The sequence below is a fragment of the Arachis ipaensis genome, chromosome B10, assembly GCF_059453495.1.
Source record: "Arachis ipaensis isolate K30076 ecotype BB chromosome B10, ASM5945349v1, whole genome shotgun sequence".
NCBI lineage: Eukaryota > Viridiplantae > Streptophyta > Magnoliopsida > Fabales > Fabaceae > Arachis > Arachis ipaensis.
Genome location: NC_142435.1, coordinates 150,945,864 through 150,961,375, shown reverse-complemented (window position 1 = coordinate 150,961,375; position 15,512 = coordinate 150,945,864). Strand labels below are relative to the sequence as shown.

The window sequence follows — 15,512 nt, the reverse complement described above, 5'->3', positions numbered from 1 at the left end:
TGAGAATGGTAGAACATTGGCGAGATGCTTTCAAATCCATGGTCCTCCTCATCTTCTGCTTCTTTTCCTTTCGGCACTCTGTACCCTCTGCTCCTCTCTTAAGGAATGCAACTGCTTCAATGTCACTCATTCTCACGGATTTGTTCACAACCTACAAGAAATTCCGAATCTTTAAAAGTGCTTCTACTAAGAAACATGAAACCTAAATTTTACACAATTGCTAAGCACACCAAATCTTGAGAAAGAAATTCACAGCAAGTAGATCGAAAGTAAGAAAAAAAATAAGGAAGAAAGACAGAAATAGAAGAATTTGATGTAAGGGTTCAACAAAGCTTGAATCTCGTTAGCAAAAGCAACTTTGATCTTCGAAGATATAAGAATTGCAAAAGAGTGCTGGCGCGCCAAAAAGAAAACTGGTTTTAGGAGTTTGTTGAAATCGTCACTTCATTCTCTCACTCTCTTTATATACTACTTTACTTTATCTAATCTAATTATTATTATTGAGCATCTTCAATACTTAATTGAATTAATCTCTACATACAAATTATTTAACCAAATAAATTCAATAAGTCATTTACACTTACGCACTTCTCCTACTACACGTTCTTTTTCTTCTTCTTTAATAAAATTGTAAAAAAATAGAAAAAGAAAAGATGAAGAAATTTTTATTGATTGTTGATTGATTGAATTATGAAGATAAAACTAAATATATATAGAGTATTACCTACGAAAAATAAAAGTAAAGATAAGATAAGAAGATAACATAAAAATAAGATAAGATAATAAAGATTAAATTTGTTAAGCTGAATTTGGGGCCCATGAGTAGGCGCAGACCCAACTTGTAGCATGAGGGAGCACTTGCCCCACTGTATTTTCATTTTTTTTTAAAAAATAGTTATATATAATATATTTTTATTTTAAATTTTAAATGACCCAATTACAAATAAATTAAATTCAATTGGTCAAAATCACAAATTTATTCTTTTATTTTTTTATTATTTTAACTATTATTTAACCTAATCAAATTTAGTTTTTTGGTTATCACTCTTTTATTTCTTTAAATTCTCTTTTTATTTTTATATTTTTAACCTTCTTTATCTATTTTTTGCCTAGTGGTCATCTTCTCGTTATCAAAAAGTAAATTTTAAATTCTTTATGTTTTCTTTATATAGCTCTCTATGACTTTATGTATCTTTCAATTTCATTGCTTAGCTTTTTAAAATTTTCAATTGCAAATTTTAATTCAAACAATTATAGTTTAGATATTAATCTAATATTTTATTTTCTTCATAATTTTATATATTTTATTTTATTCTCAATTTATTCATTCTTATTACTTATTTTATATCTTTTGTTCTATTATATGTATTTATGTTGCATATAAAATTTTAAAATGAATTGATTAATTTACTAATTTATAATATATTTTTATTTTTAAAAATAGTAATGAAAAAATATTTAAATTACAACACATAATTAAACAGATGCATAAAATCTTTTAACTAACATTATATCAAAATTAAATTAATTAAAAAATATATAACAAATTTAATTATTTTAAAAAGAAAGAAAAAATTATAAATTATCTTTCTATTATTTTATATAAACATATTCTTTATATACAAATTTAATTTTTCTAGTATTCATTAATAATTCTAGTTTCAAATTATAAATACTAGTGTATCATTAACTGCTAATGTGCTAATTGATTCAGTCTTTTATTATTAAATATGTATAAAAAATTAGTTAGGATAACAAATTTTTTATAATTTAATTAAAATATTTTAAGTTCAAGTTTTAAAAATAAAAAAAATATTTTTTATAAATTATATATAATGAATAATATTTTAAAAATAATAGTGTTTACTAACTTTTTTAATTTTATATCTCTATATAATTAATAATGATCAACAAATTTTATTTTTGTGTATATATTTTTGCCCCTACTTCTAAAATTTTTTGAGTCCAGCGGTGAGACTTTTTTATTGTTGCCATGGGTTAAGGTGAAAAAATGATTTAATATTCTTCTCCTTCTTCTTTTTCTTGGTCATTCCTGCTTCTTCTTCTTCTCCTTCTTTTTCGTTATTTTTCTCTTTTGTTATCTTGGTCACCAACACCACATTCTTCTCCTCTTTCTCTTCCTCTTTCTTTTCTCATTGAACTTTCTTCTCCTCCTTCTCTTTTCTCCTTCTCCTCCATCATCTTCATCATCATGATCATCATCGTTATAATGATTGTCGTCTTCTTATACGTATCGTAATTATCGTTATCGTCGTTATTGTTATCGTTATCATAGAATTTTTATCATAGAATTTTCTCAAGTTTATTTTTATTTTACTCTTTTAACAAGAATAAAAATAAAAAAAATAAAAAAAAGAAACATATAATACTGCAAATTTACTTAAAAGTGAATAAACTTACATTCATTTAACTAAAAAAAAGAAATAAGAAAAAATACAGCATTAAAAAAAATATTTCTATGTATTTTTAGAAAATTTCGGTATAAAACTAAAATATTTTTATGTACTGTTAAGAAATTTTGGTGTATTTGTACTAATAAGTTCTGCATAATTCAAAACTGTTCCTCTTCCTCTTCCTAGTTCTTTCTCCTCATCTTTTGCTACTTCTTCTTTTTTCATCATCATCTTTTTTTTTTTTATTGATCTTTTCCTTCTTGTTTTACCTTCTCAAGTTTCTTTTTGTTTTACTCTCTTAATAAGAATAAAAACAAAAATTAAACAAAGAAGAAACATATAATGTTGTAAAATTACTTGAAAAAGAATGAACTTACATTCATTCAACTAAAAGAAAGAAAGAAAGAAGGAAAAGAAGAAGAAAAAAATGCAGCATTAAAGAAAATATTTCTATGTATTTATAGTAAATTTCGGTATAAAACTGAAACATTTTTGTATATTGTTGAGAAATTTCGATGTATTTGTCTAATAAGTTTTGCATAATTCAAAACTCTTCATCTTCCTCCTCTTCATCTTCTGTTGTTTTTTCTTCTTCTTTTTCATCATCATCGTCATCTTCTTTTTTTTATTATTCATCTTTTTTTTCTTGTTTTACTCTCTTAATAAAAATAAAAAAAAAATCAAACAAAAAAAAGAAGAAACGTATAATGCTACAAAATTACTTGGAAAAAAAATGAACCTACATTCATTCAACTAAAAAAAATAAAAAAGGAAAAAACAACATTAAAAAAATATTTTTGTGTATTTACAGTAAATTTCGGTATAAAACTAAGATATTTTTATGTATTGTTAAGAATTTTCGGTGTATTTATACTGATAAATTTTGTATAATTTAAAACTTTTCCTCTTCCTTCTCCTCATCTTCTGCTGCTTCTTCTTCTTCATTTTATTATTTTATTTTTTCATAATTCTTTTTGAGAGAAAAAAATACATAATGTTGCAAAATCAATAAAGAGAAGAGAAGAAAAAAATGCAGCAATAATAGTAGTAATAAAAAGAAGGGTTAAATACTTTTTTTTTTGTCTTTTTTCCTTATTAAAATCATCCTCAATGTTACAAAACGTTATGAAATCATCATTTTCTACTTTAATTTTATTTTCTTGACCAAATTACCCTTAAAATTAATAAAAATAATATTAAAAAAACAAAAATACCTCCTAAACCCCATCTCGTATCTCTTCCCTTCCTTCCCTCCCATCTCCTTCTTCCTACTCTTCCTCCTACCCCTCTCTTCGGAACCCCCCGCCCAACCACAACCCCAATTCTTTTTCTCTCTCTTTCCGCCACCGTACCATCTCCGTCCCGCCTCCTTCTCCACCTTCTTCTCCCTCTCCATCACCAATCTCAACCCTTTCTCCATTGACGTTGGCCTCACCTTCCTCATCTCCCACAACGACCACTTTCTCGGTGATCCTAGCCTCTCCTTAGCCCTCAATGACAACCATGTCTGCATCGACTTCAACGGCGTCATTTCAGTTCTAGCCACCGCCATCAGATCGTTCTCCATCACTGTCATTCCTATCCTCAGCCATAGTTGCGACAGCGCCAGCAGCAGTAGCTTCCCACACCATCGTTCCTCCTCTTTCCCTCAACCGCGACGGCGACGGACGGCAGCAACACCACCCCTCTTCTTTGAGTTTTCCTCTTCTCTCTTCTCTCTTTTCTGCGTTCTTCTCTCTTAAATTTTCTGTCTTGAATTTGAATTGGTGTTATTGTTGTTAATGGATTTTTGAATCTAAATATATTGTTGTTGTTGATTCTGTGTTAGCTTTGTTTAATTTTTTTAAATTAAAAAAAAAATAGTTGTTGCTGTTGAAGATTTGGGTGGAATCTGAATATATTGTTGTTGATGCTGCGTTATTTTGTGGTAGTTTTGCTTGATTTTTTTGAAATAAAAAAAAATAGTTGTTGCTGTTGAAGATTTGGGTGGAATATGAATATATTATTGTTAATGCTGCATTAGCTTTGTCTAATTTTTTGAAATTAAAAAAAATAGTTGTTGTTGAAGATTTGGTTGAAGAGAGTGGAGCAGGGAAGAGAAGAGGAAAGAGGGAGGAGGGAGGAACCCAGGAGGTAAACAGAGGAGAGTAAAGGGGAGAGATGATGATAAAGGGTAATTTAGTCCAAAAATTTAAAAAATGACGATTTTATAACGTTTTGTAATGTTGATGATGATTTTAATAAAAAAAAAAAAGTCGGTGACGATTTTGATTTTCACCCAAGAAGTTAGGGACGGAAAAAATACTTAACCCTAAAAAGAATTATGAAGATGATGAAATACGCGAAGAAGAAGAAGGAACGCGCTGAAGAAGAAGGAGGAAAGCAAAAGAAAAAGGAGAAGAAGAAGAAGGAGAAAGAGGAGGAGGAATGACGTAATTTCATACGTTCGTCGATCATGTAAGTGGGTTTTGTTGAATTAGGATTTACTTGTTTGAAGTTATTTGTCTAAAAAATTTGTATGTGTACCAGGATTGTACTTAATTTTAGTTTAATTTTATTTTAGATTTTATAAAATACTATATAAGTATTTATGAGATTAGTGCTTATTTGGGCGTCATTAAAGTAATAAAAAATAATTTTTTCAGTGAAAAATACATTTTTAATGTATTTGGTAGTTTTTAATAATAAAAATAAAAATATTTAAAAAATAAAAAAATATTTTTTTTTGATAAATTATTTTTTTTTTAAAATATTTTTCACATAATAAATATACAAAAAGTACTTTTATACTGTTATACTCAAACATAATTAATAGATAAAAATTTTTTTTTATATGAGATATCCAATCATAAAATTACTTTTATTTTTCTATAAGATCTTTAAAAAAAAGATAATTAAAGAAAAATCTTTCTTAAAAACTTATTCACACAAACCTTTGATATTATTATAAAAATTGATTTAAGATTTAATATGAAATTTGCCACTTCAATTTTTAATCTCATTTCAATTTAAATTTTAAATTATTTGTAATTATTTAAAATAATTTTAATTAAATTATAAACATTTAATTAAAATAAAAAATAAAGTTACAAAATTAATAATTATATACTATATTTAAAAATAAAAATGGACTTTAAACATTAACTAATTAAGAACAACAATATTAAAAAAATACATATTTAAAAATAAAACACATTATATATTTAAAATATTACATAAATAAAATAATAACAAAGATAACGTAATAGAAAAATTAAAACTTTATGGATGTGAAGATTGAAAATTTTATACATTTGGATTGAAAAAATATAGGAGTACAAATTGAGTGTAGCTTATTTATTTAAGTATATTTTAATTGAGTCTTATTATAATATTAATGTTACGACATTTATTTAATGAATTTAATGTATTAATAAAATAATATAATTTTTTTATTGATATTAATATTATTTTAAAATTAATATTCAGTACAAAATTTAATTTTAAATTAATTTAATTACTGTAAAAGTTAAAAATAATATCTAAAAAGTATTATACTCTAATGATTATGACTTTATTTGACAACTATTACTCACTTACGTTTTTTTTTACCTTTTGTCGCTAAATATTGTGATATCTAATTTTTATACATACTTTTGTTAATATTTTTGTGGACATTTTAATAATTTAATATGAAAAACAGAAAAAATAAAGGTATGCATTTTTAAGTTTCTGAACAAATATTTTCATTAGAGGTCTTTAAAAATATAATCTCATCTAAAATTAGTTTCAAATGGCAAACTTTTAATTGAATTGGAATGGATAGTAATTTTTACAAGCATGTTGGTTGAATTGATTATGGATTTACCTTTTAAAAAGATGAAATCAAATTTAAACCACAAATTATGCAATCAAAACTGGTTAACAATAATAACTGTCCATAAAAAAAAATATACAACGACTAAATTGTTTTTTTTTTAAATTTATAACCGGCTCAAACATTTTTTAACTTAAAGATTTAAAAAAAAACAGAAATACTTTGAATTTAAGTAATTTCATTAATCAAGTCTAATCAAGTGATTTAGAGTCACGCGTTATTTATAACAGATTTTTAATGTAAAACTTTTCATGTTCGTTCCTCTTTAACATAAACCTTCCTTTTGTTTTTTATTTTTCTGTGTTTTTGTTTGATTATTGTCTCTTTCTCTTTAGATTTTCGTTTTTTTTTTTAATTTCCTTGTATTCTTCTCGGATTTTATTCTCTTTCTTTTCAGATTTTCGATCTGCATTTGCTTTTTTAAAATCGAACAGTGTAATTAAAATTGTTTAGGTTTTTGCGTGTTCCAAAACAATGAATGATTTAAGTTTAAGTCAGTTGAATGAGGACAATTTGAATTATTCTTCTGAATCGAATTAAGTGGACAAAGTTTGGATCATTCTTAATTTTATCTAGTTTCATTCTTCAACAATTTTGAATTGAATGGAATGAAATGGAATCTCATTCAATTGAATAAAGTGATAATGAATAATTTCATTCTTCTTTGTTAAAATCAGTGTTGTTTATGAATTTGAATTTGGATAGAATGCATAAGTTTCTGAATTTATAAAATGCACAGTTTTCAGTTCACTTGTTATTACACAATGGTGTTGTTATAATAATATTTCAATTCATTTATAATCCAGGTGTGTTGTCGATGAACAATTTGTCCCAAAGGTTGGGATGACTTTCAAGAGAAATTGAATAGAATGGAATCTAATACAATTGAATAAAGTGATAATGAATAATTTTATTTTTCTTTGCTAAAATCAGTGTTGTTTATGAATTTGAATTTAGATAGAATACAGGAGTTTTTGAATTTATAGAATGCACAAATTTCGGTTCATTTGTTATTATACAATGGTGTTATACTGTTATTATAATAATATTTCGGTTCATTTGTAGTTCAGGTATGTTATCGATGAACAATGTGTCCCAAGTTGGGATGACTTTCAAGACAAATTGAATTTAAGGCAGTGCATTTTTTTTATCTTGGTAGGGATTATGTAGATTTTCTCATAGCCTATCTCCAAGAATCCTTTAGAGTTCGAAGGAAAGTATCAATTCCCTCAAGAAGAGCTTGTGCGAAACATTCAATGATGGGATATGTCTCAATGCACCAAATTTCATTTCCTCGATGATAGCTTTCTTTCGATCATTCATGTTGGCGAATACGTTAGCTATCATTCTCGTTGAACATCTCAAATCGTGAGTTTTCTGCAAGAATTTGAAAAATTATGTTATATGATATATTTATAATACAAAAATAGAGTTGATTTAATGGGTATATTCTTACATAGTAAAGTGGCTTTTCTTTTTTTGAGATGGTCTTTTTTGTCATTTTGATTGTAAGGAATAAAAAATTTGGTCAATATTTAACAGTAGTATTAAGTGAACCTCAATTAATTCACAAATGAACTGAAATTAGTTCAAATTTAAACAAGTAGTAAAAAAAAACTCAATCATCAACAAAAACGCATCAAATTCATTTCTAAATCCAAATGAAGTTCAAATAAGCTAAAAAATGAACCAAAATTATTTAATGATGGCACCAGAAAAAATTAGAAAGAAAAAGGTGAACAAAATATTACAATAAAAAAAAGTTTTATATCCTAACATTCATTAAAAAAAGAACAAAAATAGTTACCAAGTATTAAACATATCACTTAACAAGAATTGTGCATTATACACAAATCATGCTTCTCTGCCGTTATATGAAGCATAACAGGACTACAATGAAAAATAAAGTTCACTAAGACCATCACAAAAAGGTATAGTACTTAATTGACAATGAACATTAAAATGATCCCAAAGCTTTCACTAAAATATACTCACATAATTAGCAACTATTAGTAAATTCGATTAAAAATAATTTGTATCTAATTGGCTATTCATGTTGTCTTTTGTAGCTGCATTTACATAGTTACATTCAGCTATTGTGTAACATAGTACAAAATTAAATCAATGAAAGAATATAAAATTAAAATAAAGTATGCATTCACAGTGTATGGGAGTAGTAGTGAATCTGTAAGTAAAATACTCACAACTTAATTGGTCCTAAGATTCTTTACTCACATAAATAATACTATTATATTTTTAATTTTTTAGATTCACTAACACTCATGATACTCATGAAACAAAACACTTTTTATAATCATATTTTCATTTCAAGGAACACAAATTATAAAACTATGATGCCACCTATTTATAGATGTTTATAGGAAGTGATTTTATAATACAAAAGTACTTTCTAACATAATAAACTATTCTAAGTATTAGTCGCAAGAAACTTATGGATATACCACTTGCATGCCTTCTTCAATTTGAACTTTAGTTTTTTTTTTTTTTTTACTTTTTCAAACTTTTCAGCATATATATTTGGACTCATGTTTTTTAGTTGTTTCTTAATTCTCGTATCCATGCAACTCTAGCTAATTCATGATAATTCCAATGGCGGTAATATAGTGCAAGTTGATTTAAATATCTAATATTGCCTCTCTTAAATCAAGCTTGTAGAGTTTATCATTCCAAGCATTTTCTTCAACTTGTAAAATAACTCGGTTTTCAATGGCTTTGTAAATATATCTACAACTTGTTCTTCAGTTGGACAGTATTCGATCACAACTTCTTTTTCATTCACTAACTCTCTGATTTTGTGAACCCGAATATCAATATGCTTCGATCTTCCATGGAATACTAGATTTTTACAAACTGCAATAGCTGACTTGTTATCGCAAAATATTGTTGTTGGAGTACTTTGTTTCTCGTTCAACTCCTCAAGAATTCTTCTAAGCCAAACTGCTTGAGTTGCACAACTTGCTGCTGCTATATTTTGCTTCTGCAGTAGAGAGAGCAACTACTGGTTGTTTCTTTGATGACCATGAAATTACACCAGAACCAAGATGAAATACAAATCCTGAAGTACTTTTTCTTGTTTCTATATCTCCAGCCCAATCACTATCAGTATAACCGACAAGATTCACTTCAATAGTATTTTCATAATAAATACCGTCATTTAAAGTACCTTTGATATATCGAAAAAAAAAAATTTTGCCGCTTGCAAATGGTTGGTACAAGGTTCCTCCATAAATCTGCTAAGTAAACCTACTCCAAACACAATATCTGGTCTAGTCGCAGTTAAGTATCTCAGACTTCCAATCAAGCTTTTGTAGTATGTGGGATTTACTTCTCTTCCTTTATCTTCTCTTAGCAACTTGAACTTCTCTTCGACAGGAGTAGGAACTGGTCTTGAATGTTCCATCTGAAATTTCTTCAAAATATCATTTGCATATTTCTTCTGAGAAATGAAAATACCATCATCTCTTTGAACCACCTCAATACCAAGAAAGTAAGACATCAAGCCCATATCTGTCATTTCAAAGTGCTTTATCATAGCCTCCCTACATTCTGCAATTATCTTCAAATTGTTGCCAGTAAAGATTAAATCATCAACATAAAGACACACGATCAAGATATCTCCAGGTTCAATGAACTTGATATACAGCGTATGTTCAAACAGATATCTTCTAAAACCATTCTGAATAAAATAAGAATCAATCTTCTTGTACCACACTCTTGGTGCTTGTTTTAACCCGTAAAAGGCTTTTTTCAACTTGTAAACTTTATCTTCTTCTCTAAGAACTTCATATCCTGCAGGTTGCTTGACATACACTTCTTCTTCTTCTAAAGTGCCATTTAGAAATGCAGATATAACATCTATTTGATGTATCTTCCACTTATTTTGAGTCGAGAGTGAAATAATCATACGAATAGTGTCTAATCTTGCAACAGGAGAAAATACTTCAAAATAATCAATACCTGGCTTTTGCTTGTATCCCTTAGCAACTAATCTTGCTTTGAAACGATCAACTTCACCGTTGGGTTTGTACTTAGTTTTGTAAACCTACCTTACTCCAATCGGCTTCTTATCTGCTGGTAAATCTGTCAGCTCCCATGTGTCATTCTTCTCAATGGCATGAATCTCCTCATCCATTGCTTTCTTCCAATTGTTGTCTTTAGAGGCTTCTTCAAAGTTCAACGGCTCACAATCTGAAAATAGAACAAAGTTTATGATTTTTTCATCGGACGGATCGTTGTCATTGCCAACTTCATAATCTGCTAATCTAGCAGGTAGTCTTCGCTCTCTTTGAGGTCTTCTAGATGATTCTGGTTATTCAGTTGTGTTAGGTTGCCTTTCTTTTACTTCATCACATGTATTTGGAATTATAGTCAGCTGCTTTTCTGTCTTTATGTTCCAATTCCACATGTCTTTCTCGTCGAACGTCACGTCTCTGCTGATGATTACTTTCTTTGTTTCTGGATTGTACAACTTGTATGATTTTGAGTCTGTGTTATAGCCAATAAAGATACACTTCTCGCTTTTGTCATCTAACTTTTTCCTTAATTGATCTGGTACATGGGCATAAGCAATACACCCAAAGACTCTAAAATAATGGATGGAAGGCCGCTTTCCACTCCAAGCTTCCTCTGGAGTTTTATCACGAACACTTTTTGTTGGACACCTGTTTAAAATATGAACTGCTGTTGCGACTGCTTCTGCCCAAAACTCTTTAGGCATTTGTTTTGACTTGAGCATGCATCTGACCATATCCATGATGGTTCTATTCTTTCTTTCAGCAACTCCATTTTGTTGAGGAGTGTATCTAGTTGTTAGTTGGTGTTGAATTTCTTGTTGCTTAAAGTATTCTAAACACGCAAGATATTCTGTTCCTTAGTCTGTTCTGAGAATTTTGATTTTACAACCACTTTGATTTTCGACAAACGCCTTGAATGTCTTAAAGACATCACATGCTTCTGATTTCTGCTTCAAAAAGTATACCCATGTATATCTACTAAAATCATCAATAAAAGTGATAAAGTACCTGCTACCACCATTGCTTAGAATTTCTACATAACAGAGATCTGAATGCACAATTTCAAGTAATCTTCTAGCTCTCCATGACTTTCCTGTAGGGAATGGATCTCTGTACTTTTTTTCCAGTTGACAAATCTCACAAACATAATTGGGAATATGAATCTGTGTTAGGCCAGAAACAAGTCCTTTTCTTGACAGGTAGTTTAGGCCAGAAAAATAAAAATGTCCAAACCGCATATGCCACAACTAATTATCATCAAGTATCATAGAACTCATGCAAGAGGGATTAATATGTTGAATTTTTAATGGAAACATTCTATTTGAAGTCATCTTTGCTTTATCTATAAACCTTCCGTTGTTGTCAAACACAGTGCAATATCCATGATAAGTTATCATCTTATATCCTTTTCAGATAATTGCCCCATACTCAGTAAATTGTAGTCAAGTTCAGGAGCATAAAAAATATCATAAATATAACTCAGAGAACCATCCTTCAATCTAATTGGTATGTGCCCTTTTCCTTCAATAGGGGTCTTTGTACTGTTATCAAACTTCAATAATAATTTAATTGAATCATCTAGAGAAGAAAATAACTCCTTTCTACCAGACATATGATTACTGCAAGCATTATCCAAGTACCATATATTTTCATCTTCAGCACATGAATTACTTGTAAAAAATAAAGTTTGAGTACCCGAATTATTATCAATATTATGATGCTGATTTTCTGCAACGTGTGCTTGATTGTTATTCACCATTTTGAATCTACAATCTGCTGCTTTATGTCCATACTTTCCACAATAAAAGCAATTGAAATTGGTTCTTTCTTGATAAAAATTGCCTCGACCTCTTCCTCGGTTGACAGGCCTGAAATTCGTTCCACCTCTTCCTTGATTAGGTGGTGTAAAATTATTATAACTTCCTTGGTTGTAATTGCCACGACCTCTACCTCTGAAACTTCCTCTGCCTCTACTTTGAAAATTAAAACCACGACCTCGTCCTACTTGTGTATGACTTGATTCTGCAACATTGTTTAAATTCACTCGACTTTTCAGGGCTTCCTTAGTTGATTTTTCTGACTTCTCCAATATTCTGCTGATGTGGCTTTCCATGGTTCCTTGCAACTCTGCAATCGTCATGGTGTCCATATCGTGGGACTCTAGTATCGTAGTCACCACATGGTCATACTTCATCGGCATGGTGCGAAGAATTTTCTCCATCACTTTGCTATCGGGCATATCTTCTCCATAGACTCTCATCTTATTGACAAGGTCTGTAACACGAGTAAAATATTGCTCAACAGTTTCTGAGCTAGACATCTCGTACCTTTCATATTCTCTTCTCAAAGACTGTAGCTTTGTTTTCTGAGATTTATCTACGCCTTTGTATGACAGTTTCAACGTGTTCCATGCTTCTTTTGCATTTTTGACATTTGCTATTTTGTCAAACACCATATAATCTACTCCTTGATGAATTTGAGATAGCGCCAATTGATCTCTCCTCTGTTGGGCAGCATCTGCTCCTTCTTGCAAATTCGGTTCAATAAAATTTCACAGGTTCTGGGCCTTCAAATGGGTAGACATCAAAGTCTCCCAATAACTATAATCAAGTTTTCCATCTAACTTGGGACCGGACCACACAATATTGAAGGTGTTTGTCATACCGACTCTATGAACAAACAACTATGTGAGAACTCTCCCACACCTCATAAACTCTCAAACACCAAGCACTGGATTAACTAGCTCTAATACCAAATGTAAGTAAAATACCCACAACTTAATTGGCCCCAAGATCCATTACTTACATAAATAACACTATCATATTTTCAATCTTTTAGACTCACTAACACTCATGATACTCATGGAACAAAACACTTCTTATAATCATATTTTCATTTCAAGGAATACAAATTACAAAACTATGATACCACCTATTTATAGATGTTTATAGGCAGTGATTTTATAATACAAAAGCACTTTCTAACATAATAAACTATCCTAAGTATTGGCGGCAGGAAGCTTGTGGATATACCACTTGCATGCCTTCTTCAATTTGAACTCTAGTTTTTTTTTTTTTTGGTGAATGCTATGGTGCCTAAAAGGTGGTGCCTATTTACTAAAAAGAGTTAAAAGATTAATATTTAATTTAAAAGATATAAAAGTAAATAATTTTTAAAAATTCAAAACTTACTACAAAAAGAAAGTTAGGCAAAATTTAGGCACCATAGAATTGGCCTTTTTTTTTTCAAACTTTTCAGCATATATATTTAGACTCATGTATTCTAGTTGTTTCTTGATTCTCGTATCCATGCAACTCTAACTAATTCATGATAATTCCAATGGCAGTGATATAGTGCAAGTTGATTTAAATATCTAACAGAATCTTCTCAACTTCCAATCATAACAATATAAAACTATTCCCAAGAATGTTCCAATGCCATTTGGGATCTGTTAAGAGATTCAAATGCAACAACAATGTTTTGTAAGTATGAGTTTAGGATATATTGTGCTGATTCAAAATTCAGTTTTTCCTTTTTTTTTTTTATTGTGATTTTCCTATATATGATAATAACAAGGGTATAAAAAAAAATGGATTAATTTCATATGACTTTGTCAATGTGTCAAGTTTTGATATTTTAGTTAAGGTGGTACCAAACACAAAACACAAAAATATCTATACATTAATGTGATAAAATCATGTGAAATTTTTATACGAAATAATCTACTTTCTAATAAATATTTGACTCGACTGTTTTCTTGTCTTAACCTTAGAAATTATATAGTTACTCTCTATCTAAAAGTTCAAACTGCTGCAAGTACATATGAAGTTAATGATTTAGATGATTCTAAACTTTTAATTTCAAGAAACAAAAAGCTTACATAAATGAAAGGATCATCCTTGAGCACTCCATAGGCAGAAAATGAGAGGCTCATTAAGAAGGATGCAAGAGGCAGATAAAATGGCATGTATTCAACGCTACTTGTTTTGATAACCAGATTCTGTCATGCATCAACCATAAAAGATAAGATTGCAATACCTTGGAATATTTGCTAAGCAGCAAGTTAATAAACATTGGAGATGATTGGACTTATGAGCATAAGCAATGAATATGGAAATATAAATAAGCTGGAAGAGAGCACCAATGGAGTTGACAGAAGCAACCAATATGATTCCAGGTGTCACAAATGGCAATCCATACCATAAACAAATCAAGCAAATCAAGAAGCCATATACATAAGGCAATCCTGAGAATTGTTCTGTTGAAGCATTTCTGATAATTCTCTTGAAAGTTGGTCTGAACATAATCAAGAAAATGATATAAACACTTGATTCTCTCATGTCAAACAATGCTTCTCATTAAAGTTTTGAGTTCTAGCTAGGCAACTTACAAAGGGGAAACAAATAATGCAAAAGCAAAGATGTTTCCTGCAATATAGAAACAATATAAATTATTGTACCTGCAATTCCAGCTACAACACCTGCAACTTCATAGACACTCACAGGGAACAATAACATCTTGATCAAACCCGAGAAAAGCCAAAAAGCATAGAAGAATTTCGAAATCTTCTGCACTTCTCCCTTGTCCTCATGTGTATAGCAAGTGTTTGGTTCATCCAAATTATGAGTTGTTACTGAAAAGGGATAATTATGAAACCATTCATTTGTCTTCTAAACTAAAGATGTCTAATCATTCGAGAGTCTGTCACTATTACTTTGTTTTTTCTTGTAATATTTGGACTTTGGTTGATTACTTGGTTTTTTTTTTTAATTTGATTAATTAAGTCTAGATTGTACCCGTCAAAAGAGAATTAGATTATATATGTTAATATTTTAAAAAAAATTAAGCTTAATTACAAGTGACTAAAGAGTACATTAAACTGTTTGTAAATAGTCACAAAAAAAAAACTGTTTGTAAATAGAAAATTTCTATTTTCATGGTCCCGTTAATTGATTGACTGTGGATCTATTCTTTAGGTCCATAACCATAAATAGTAATGGTTGGGCCAAGCTTGAATTATCTTACAGCTGATTTACTAATAGTTATTTAATCAAATTTATAATTTAGATCATTTTTTAAATAATAAATTTAAAAATTAATTATTTTTACTAATATGACAATAAACAACAATTAAATTCTTATTTACAGCTGTTTTCAAAAAACAAAATTTCTTATTTACAGCTTTATTCAATCAGCACTTGAGAAAAA

General features: G+C 29.0%; 2 pseudogenes; both read right to left on the bottom strand.

The window, feature by feature from the left end:
- Positions 1 to 11,697: 11,697 nt before the first annotated feature.
- LOC107634037 (uncharacterized) lies at positions 11,698 to 12,966 on the bottom strand (annotated as a pseudogene).
- A 711-nt stretch (positions 12,967 to 13,677) lies between these two features.
- Positions 13,678 to 14,821, bottom strand: LOC107634038 (bidirectional sugar transporter SWEET2a-like; annotated as a pseudogene).
- Positions 14,822 to 15,512: the final 691 nt, after the last annotated feature.